The 9,558-nt window shown below is 33.5% G+C and overlaps 1 pseudogene; it reads left to right on the top strand.

The window, feature by feature from the left end:
• The first annotated feature begins 519 nt into the window (after nt 1-519).
• LOC128203580 (putative nuclease HARBI1) lies at nt 520-3,285 on the top strand (annotated as a pseudogene).
• Nucleotides 3,286-9,558: the final 6,273 nt, after the last annotated feature.

The following is a 9,558-nucleotide window of genomic DNA, read 5'->3' as shown; positions in this document are numbered from 1 at the left end:
TCTCTGTATGTTTAAGCGTCATTTAAAAGATCAATTTAAACAAACCCCCATCCCAACTTATTATACTTGTGGAGAACGTCGCTTCTTGGTACATCATGCCCGACTTAGAAACTTTGCATTCCGACTTGTTTAACAACCACCTTCGAGACTGTCCACTATGTATTAATTGCAATGTAGAAGAAGATGCTGAACACTTCTTATTTCGGTGTTCACTGTTCGCCGATCAGCGATTAGATCTCTACGGAAAGACTCGAAGATTCCATCCGCTCAGTACAGATAAACTGCTATTTGGTTTTAACAATCTTTCAGAAGAAGACAACGTCCTGCAGCCAATTGTATAAACGTGGGTAAGTCCTAACCAGCGGTTATCTTTTGGTTATCTCCCTGGTTTGGTCAAATTATCCGAAAACCGATTGTATAACAATTAAGTTATCCTAACCAGCGCGTGATTCGGCTAACTTTTGGACAAAATTTAACCGGACTCGAAGAGTTTGGTTAGCTGATTTAACCAAAACAAAGATGGCCGACCTTGACATAGTGAACGCTAGGCGACCTCGACAATTTCGCAGGATAGGTAGACAAACGGACGAAGACAACGACGAGGAAGTACGTAAACGGTATAGATTAACTCCGCACAACATAGACAAATTGGAACGACTGATAGGCCACAGACTTGAGCGACCGACTCGCAGAAATCAATCCTTGACACCACGGCAACAGATTATGATTGCTTCACGTTTTTACGCTACAGGTTTTTTTTTACAAGTAATAGGGGATACATTTGGGGTAGATGTTGCCACGGTTTCAAGGGTTTCCGACGACAGACAGACATCGACACAGGAGTAAGAATGGATTTCATGCCATAAGGGGATTTCCATCTGTGATATCAGCGGTAGACGGAACGCACGTAAGCATACAAACGCCCAGTGAGGACGAGGAGCAATATGTCAATAGAAAACATTTTCACAGCATTAACGTGCAAGCCAGCAGCGACCATAGAGGTTACGAAAATTTCATTGTACTGTATAATGAATTTAGTTCTGAATAACAAAAGCAACTTGATTATAGTAAGATTTATATGAAACATAAATACACTTACCTTAATTCTTATAAATCCATGTATAAATATTATTCGGAAGATGATGTAGTGGCGATGCCTACAAAATATCCCAGGAATCGCCACTACAGTCTACAACAGACAACATGCCTGGCTGATTTAATTTTTTAACTGATGTAAACCTCAAACGTGTAGAGGTTGTGACGTATTTTTTACTGAATTCCATGTAATATTTTTCAACAGCTATCTATAGTCTTTCTCTATAAATGATAGGGGCACCATATGGGGTATTTGCATTGTACTATTGTTTAAGTACTATGTACAGTTTACAGTATGGTAATCTTGAAAGAAAGAAATTCTGTAAAGTATGATAATGTATTGTTTGTGTTTCACAGGTGTATTTTCAAGCATAAATGCCATCTGGCCGGGCAGTACGCACGATGCCCATGTATTTAGGACCTCGGAATTGTTCCACTTCATGGAAACACATCATCATGGTAAATGTTATTGAATATAATTAATGCATATGTCACATTAATGAAGTACTCATTCCAACTTACTAATGTAATGTATGAGCTTGTATTGAATATAATTATTATTTGATTTCTTAACTCTGATATAATATATGTTAGAGATGAACTAAAATTAAATCATGTTTGTTTCATGAAAATAAATTTAATTAATTGTACTTAAAAAATAGAAATTGTATTTACATGAATATATTTCATTTCCAGGCCTTGAAGATGGCATACTGCTAGGGGACAGTGCCTACCCTTGCAAGCCTTACATGCTTACCCCATACCTGCACCCAGGTAATGCTGATTTTTATCCTTCTTATTTCTTTTATTTCAAATTGGATTAATATTTGATTATGATACCCAAGAATTAAGGCAGCCAAGTTACCATTGTTGATGCAAGCTGCTTATGTATGTTTGTTATAATGATGATGGTGTTGGTGGTGGTGTTTGTGATGATGATGTTGATGATGGAGTTTGTTCTTGTTGTTGTTGTGGTTTGACAGTTGTGGCATTTTGAGGATTATCATGCTGCTTATGTCACGTTGATGATGATGAGGATGATGATTACATTGCTGATGGCGATGGTGATTACGGTAGTGATAATAATTATGTTTACATTTGTGATGTCGGTGGTGGTGGTGATGATGATGACAATGATGATGCTGATAATGATGATGATGATGATGATGATGATGATGATGATGATGATGATGATGATGTATTTTCAGCTATTGAAGCACTGCAACATTTCAATGATGCGCATTGCTCCACAAGAAATGTTATAGAAAGAGCCTTTGGTGTCTTGAAGAGGCGATTTCATATACTACATACAGAGGTATACCAATATTCTATGAACTCCAATGTTTTTTTCAAATGCCTATATACTAATAATTATTGTTAATTAAATGCACAACATATGTCAATCATAGTTGTTTTTGTAAAAGTTATACTTGTTGAATCATAAATACATTGTATGTTGTGTTTTTTGCCTTAAATCAGATCCGGATGAAGCCACTGAAAGTAAGTAAGATTATGGTATGTTGTGTTGTACTACACAACCTTGCAAAGCTGTGGGGAGAACCCGAGGAATTTCCGCCCGAGGATGACCAGCAGCCCCCTAATGTTCTGAACCATGACGATGACATGTCCGGAAAGGCAGTTCGGGAGTACATTACAATGCAATACTTCAGGTTTGACTATTTTTATACTGGCTAGCTTCCTTTTCCATCTGTAAGGCATTACGTATCCAAAAAAATACAAACAACTTATTTCTAACATGTATGACATTTGTTATTAGTTTAAAAAGACCTTTTGAACTTTGTTACAAATTTAAGATTTACAAGTTTTAGACTGGCCCTGATAATTGAAAAATATTAAATTAAAAAACACATGCATCATCAAAAAGTCATACATTTTACAAACTACTTACAGGAAACTATATGCTTTATAAAATATGTAAACTATCTGAAACAGATATGAACTGCAACAACTACAACACAATTATAATATGGGTCTGACTGTACTTAAGATACACTGACATTTTTTCTGTGTTGCATGTAAATTTTTCATTACATTTTAAGACCAGAAATGCAGACAATGCTAGAAGTATTTATTACTGTTAATGAACACTAGCATTGTTTTATTCTATTTACAGTTGACAAGGAACATTTGACAAGGATGGAGACCACTTTCATGATCATCAATTTCCACCAGGTGATTTAAATTGATATAAATAAGTGTCTTTTATCAATGACCCTGTGTATGTTTATATTTTAACTACAGTGGTGACCACATTTGATGAAATTGAATGCTTGTGTCTGAATTGAGTTTCTTTAGTTCATGGCATTTCATAACACTTTTATTAAACGATACTGTGATGCTTATAAACATTATTGAATGGTTGAAATTGTAGCTACTATGTATGTGATCTATTTTTGAATTTAGAGTTATATGGCATGGTAGAATTGACTGCATCATACAATTTGAATTATTTCCATAAAAAAAGGACAAAAATGTACAGATATTAACATTTTTAGTGAATAAGAAAATAATTATTACATTGATCATTTGTGAATGTGATTATCACAAAAACCAAAATTTTATTCCAAAAGGATCATGTCTGACAAGATATCTAGCATTTACTGTTACTTTTTAAATATAATGTTATAGATAAAAACATTGTTACTGTCTGTTTTCATTGTTAATATAAGTCTGTGATAGTTAAAAACATTGTTACTGTCTGTTTGCATTGTTACTGTGAGTCTGTGATAGTTAAAAACTTTGTTATGGTCCATTTTCATTGTAACTGTGAGTCTGTGATAGTTAAAAACATTGCCACTGTCTGTTTTCATTGTTACTGTGAGTCTGTGATAGTTAAAAAACATTGTTACTGTCCATTTTCATTGTTACTGTGAGTCTGTGATAGTTAAAAACATTGTTACTGTCTGTTTTCATTGTTACCGTGAGTCTGTGATAGTTAAAAACATTGTTATGGTCCATTGTCATTGTTACTGTGAGTCTGTGATAGTTAAAAACATTGTTATGGTCCATTTTCATTGTTACTGTGAGTCTGTGATAGTTAAAAACATTTTTATGTCCATTTTCATTGTTACTGTGAGTCTGTGATAGTTAAAAACATTGTTACTGTCTGTTTTCATTGTAACTGTGAGTTTGTGATAGTTAAAAACATTGTTATGGTCCATTTTCATTGTTACTGTGAGTCTGTGATAGTTAAAAACATTGTTACTGTCTGTTTTCATTGTTACTGTGAGTTTGTGATAGTTAAAAACATTGTTATGGTCCATTTTCATTGTAACTGTGAGTCTGTGATAGTTAAAAACATTGTTACTGTCTGTTTTCATTGTTACCTATGTATTAACATGTTTCTATTTTGTGACTTGTACTGACAAAGAAAACATTGAATAATATCACAGGAACATCCTCATTTTGTTTTTTCTCTACATTGCTGGTAGAAAATAACATTTTGCTGTATTACTGTGCATTGAGATGTAGATGAAGTTATATTGACAAATATGAAATTTTAAAAATATACAAAAAACAGCAACAACTGGAGATGTTTGTCAAACATTATGCCCCCATGAGCAGCATGTTGTCAGGATTGTATTGATAACAGAATGAAATATGAATTAACCGAAATGTTAGCTTAATTGTCACTGACATTGGATGCCGTTGAGACAGTTTTAAGACAATGACCATTCAAAGTATTAGTATAGAGTGTGTTGTGACCATGGCCTTTGACTCTATGACCTCAACATCCATATGAGTCATCAGCTGGTCACCATATACCTGAATGTCAAGTTTGAGGGCCATGGCTGCAGGCATTGTCAAGTTATCACACAGACAAGCTTTTTCCATTCAAGGTCACTGTGACCTTGAACTTTGATCTGATGAATCCTAAAATCAAGGGGGCATCTTCTTGCCAGACCCAGCCTACATGTCAAGTTTGATGATCATAGGTACAGGCATTGTTATAAGTTTGATGATCATAGGTCAATGAATTGTTGAGTTTGCCTTAAAGGTCACTGTTATTGACCTTTGACCTGATGACCCCTTAAATTAATAAGGGTCATTTACTGTTCAGGCCCAACTTCCATATCAATATTTATGCAAAAAGCTCCAGAAACAAGTTTGATGACCATAGGTCGAGGCATTGTCGAGTTATCACTCGGACAAGCTTTGGTCTACATACATGTGCAAAGTAATATACCCCACTTCTTCAAAAGGGGGCATACTAACTTGAGTAGCATACAGCATTAAAAGTAAAAATGCAATTTCATATGAAAAGTATATCTTTACAGATAGTTTTCGCTCATTAAAGTCAGCACAGTTGTTGCTGCATCAAAGAACTTCTTTTCTGACTTCTTGGCAGCTGTGGCCTCAACATAATATGCTGTCTGCACTTCCTTTAAGGTTCTTGGTTTCCTGTATAAAACATGTAAAAAAATATTACACAGTTCATATTGGTGAATAATCCTGAACAAAACCCCTCATAGACAACATACAATTATATTGTTTTTAAGTATTCAATTATTACTCATTAATACAACAGTTAAGAATGCACTCTTACTCCCAAACGAAATTTACAGCCATTGATACAAATGTTTTGATAAAGGATGAATAAATGTCAAAATTAATGGTTCTTAAGAAGGGTAACAAGTTTTATTTGAAAGAAAGGTGCATTAAATGTGGTATATACACCTTATGAGACTATAGAAGATTACAGTAAAACTTTTTATCATTCACCAATCGTTTAATTTTTTTTTTCTGTTTTCGACTATTAAATGCACAGCTTCAATATTATCAGTGTTAAAATTGATATTTTCCATAAATGCATTATTTTATGAGTAGTTAAAGGTTGATCACTCAAAATATATGACTGTTGTACATGTGTATAGATTGATTTTGATTAATAGTGTCACTTTACGTATTTGCTGTATTTAAAATAAAAGAAATTAATGGACAATCATACTTTGACTTTGACATGAATTCCACATTTGGGCCAGCTGAAATTCAAAAATGATACACAAATATTACTAACTACAGCTTTAAACATTACTTTTGATTAGTGATTACTTTCATGTTTAGTAAAGTCATATGACACACTTACAAACAATACATGGTATGGTATTCTTTCCATATTACATGTTGTACTGTTCTGTGGTAATATAATAAGAACATTAAATAACAGACCATTGTAAAGGGGTGGGTCATACCCGAAACAGGATTCATGCTATATGTGAATTCTGTACAACCGTTTAACAAAAACTTATTATAACTCTTTAAATACATGCACATAATACGTCAATTATATTCGCTGACTACTAGCTGGTAGGCTGAGCTTATTAGATCCTGCATAGCTGATCAGAGACCACTACACATGTATGTCAATGCCGGAAGGGAAGCAGGCATTCAACACATATACACAAGACGGAATAGAAGTGTTGATAAATATTTTCATATTACATTTCAATCCCATTCAAATTCAGATTGTTACCTTTCCTTTTCCCCGTGCTACTTGGTTCTTTTATACAGGAATTGGCAAACATATCGCAGAAAGGCATATCTGTAGATTTGATAAGACATTGAGTTGTAAGAAAAGAACATACTGATTTTACAAATGTATGTTGCTTTTTCTAGTATTATATATTTAAAAGACTGTGTTTCACTGAACATGCAGTTACAATTAAGTAATGTAAACAAATGTTTGTTGTTGTTTTTTTTCAAATAAATTACCCTTAGTGTCTTCTCGGATGTCAACCTTTGTCTCAGTACCCTCTATCTCATCCAAGTCTGCCTCACCTTAAAAAGTAGTAAACAAAGGAATGGTAAAGGCCATGAATTTATACATTAAAAAATATCAAAAAAATGTCTTAGTTTTAATTGGCCAATTGTAATTGATTTTATTTTAACAGTACTTATTTTGTGTGCCTGGGGGGGGCGTAACTTATCATAACTTATCATAACTTATAACATTTTTTTCATTATCATTACTTTTATACCATAATAAATATACCACTCATTGCCATTCAAGGTAGTCTTTAAAAAAGAATAATTTAAAAACATGAAGAAAAAAATTCTAATATATTTGCAATTAATCAGTTATTATACTGTATTCATATAACAGATAGATGCATGTTGCCATTCTGTGTGAATGCCATCCACTTATGCATACCCGAACTACAAGTCACCTCAAACATGCTCCAAGTCCTGGATGGACTGCCAGTCAATGCTGAAATATATTTATAATAATGAATCGATAATTAATAATGATTCAATAATTCCCCACAGGAGCCCCGTTTTATACAGCCTATTTCATTTCCTTACAGTTATAATTATGGGTATATGTATTTTTAAAGGATAAATATAAATACACGTTCTTATCATCATACTTTAAAGCCTCAAGCCTGGACAAATACGGACCTTTATTAGAATGTTGGAAATTAGTGGTTTATACCCAAAAAACGTATGTTTGTTTACATAAGTGCATTTTCACAAATTAGACACCCCTACGACAGACTGGTCCAACTTCAAAACACACACTGGTTTCAATGTGTAAACTTGCGATCGAGTCGAGTCATTGTGACATTGAGAGCTGATCAATATAGATTTACCAAAAAAAAATTATAACTGATAATATACGTATTGGATTAAATGGCATTGGTAAAATTACGTGATGAAGGAGTTCTGTTTCATATATTCACTTGTTTTTCTCGGAAATATTTACCATCGAAACCTAGCAGGTTGAACGGGTCTTTTTGAGGTTCGTCCTGCCTGTTCACGGCAACTGGAATTTGACATACATGTGATTTGAAGTGGATTCAAAAATGGATTTTTTTGCGTGGGGGGGGATTGAATGGATTGTACAAAATATTCGGTAAGTCAGATTGCAATTGAAAATTTGGTTTTCGCCAGAATGTTAGCTCGCTTTGAATAAACTTTATTCCAGTTGTTCATGTTTAATTATAATTAACTTAAATTATATCATAACTGTAATCAATTTCTAGTCTTTAACTTTTTCAAGGTCGACTACCCAAACTTTTATTATTAGTATTACAACGTTGTAAAATAATAAATATTACGACTATTTATATTTCAAAAAAATCTTATAATGCATATAAACTTTGATGAATATAATCAAATACCTTTTCTTTGGCAACGACAGCATTGGCGCAGCTCACCATCTTTCGATGTTTTTCTTGGAGTAAATTAATATATATTTTTTTCCATATTGTTTGTATCAAATAACACTGAAAAGGTTAGTAAATAAAACATTGGATAAATAATCTTAAATAAAGCCATCAGAAATATCAAATAGGCAGTGGAGGAGCAAATTAAAAAAAATAATTGCGTTTGTCATTAATTTATACTGGTATGTATTTACATATAATTATGTTTTTGTATATGTGTTATATCATCAACAATATAACAAGATTCAATACCTTTAACCTCATCGACCGTGCGAAATGCACGGCCGACAGCATTAACTGCTTGTGTAATATTCATCCAATCATTGTCCTTCTGTACTTTGGTGTTTCCCCCGACTTTGTTTGCAAATTTTTTCCCTAAAAGATCGCCACAGCCGACGAAACCTTCCCTTATTGCGGCCTTTTCTACATAGAAAAAATTACTAGATAGTTTTTTTCGATTAGCTGTGGCGTCAACTGTCAAGTCAGCCATGTTTTTAATGTTTCAGACGACACAGAGTTTATAAATACGGCAAAACGCGCACTGACGGGAACCATGCTATCGATGCATTATGGGATCGTTTTGGTTAGGTTAACTATAACCTATTTGGATATCTCGATAACCGAAATTGTTAATTTAGCCGCTGCATGTTTTGCGTTTATACAAATAGATAAACGGTTTAGATAAAATGGCCAACTTAGTTAAAGTTAACCGCTGGACAACTATAACCAGCGGTTAAATCTAACCAACGTTTATACAATTGGCTGCTGATCTTTGATGAAGTTCAACGTTTTATAAATTTTCCAACGTTTAAGCTAAGTTAACAATCAGTATCAGGAGCTCATCTTCACTCGATATCTCTTTTTCTCACACGTCTTTCTGTACAACTTCTATTGTGTCATGTTTTTCCACTTAAACAATGCAATATACATTCAATATTACTCTTATTGTTGTTTTTTATTCTCATAAGACACCTTTGCTTGGTATAGAATGCGACGTTTCGGGAGAGGGCCGTAACTGATGTTGGCATAACTCGTGGCCCAATCCCTTTGCATGCTTGATTTTATAATGTTGGTCTAAATATTGTGTTGAAATTTGTATTGATATACATAAAAATCGACTTTGAACAAAGAAAAATTGCACACTGCGAGAGACAGAATGCTGTACCACTTGTAAATAGAAAGTGTACGTTTTGTAATCTAAACGATATCGTTGACGAACTGCACGATTTACTTACATGTTCATTTTTTTTAATCCTATCATAAAAAATACATACAT

The sequence above is a fragment of the Mya arenaria genome, chromosome 9, assembly GCF_026914265.1.
Source record: "Mya arenaria isolate MELC-2E11 chromosome 9, ASM2691426v1".
NCBI lineage: Eukaryota > Metazoa > Mollusca > Bivalvia > Myida > Myidae > Mya > Mya arenaria.
The sequence above is the reverse complement of the archived record's forward strand: the minus strand, read 5'-3'. Positions and strand labels throughout refer to the sequence as shown.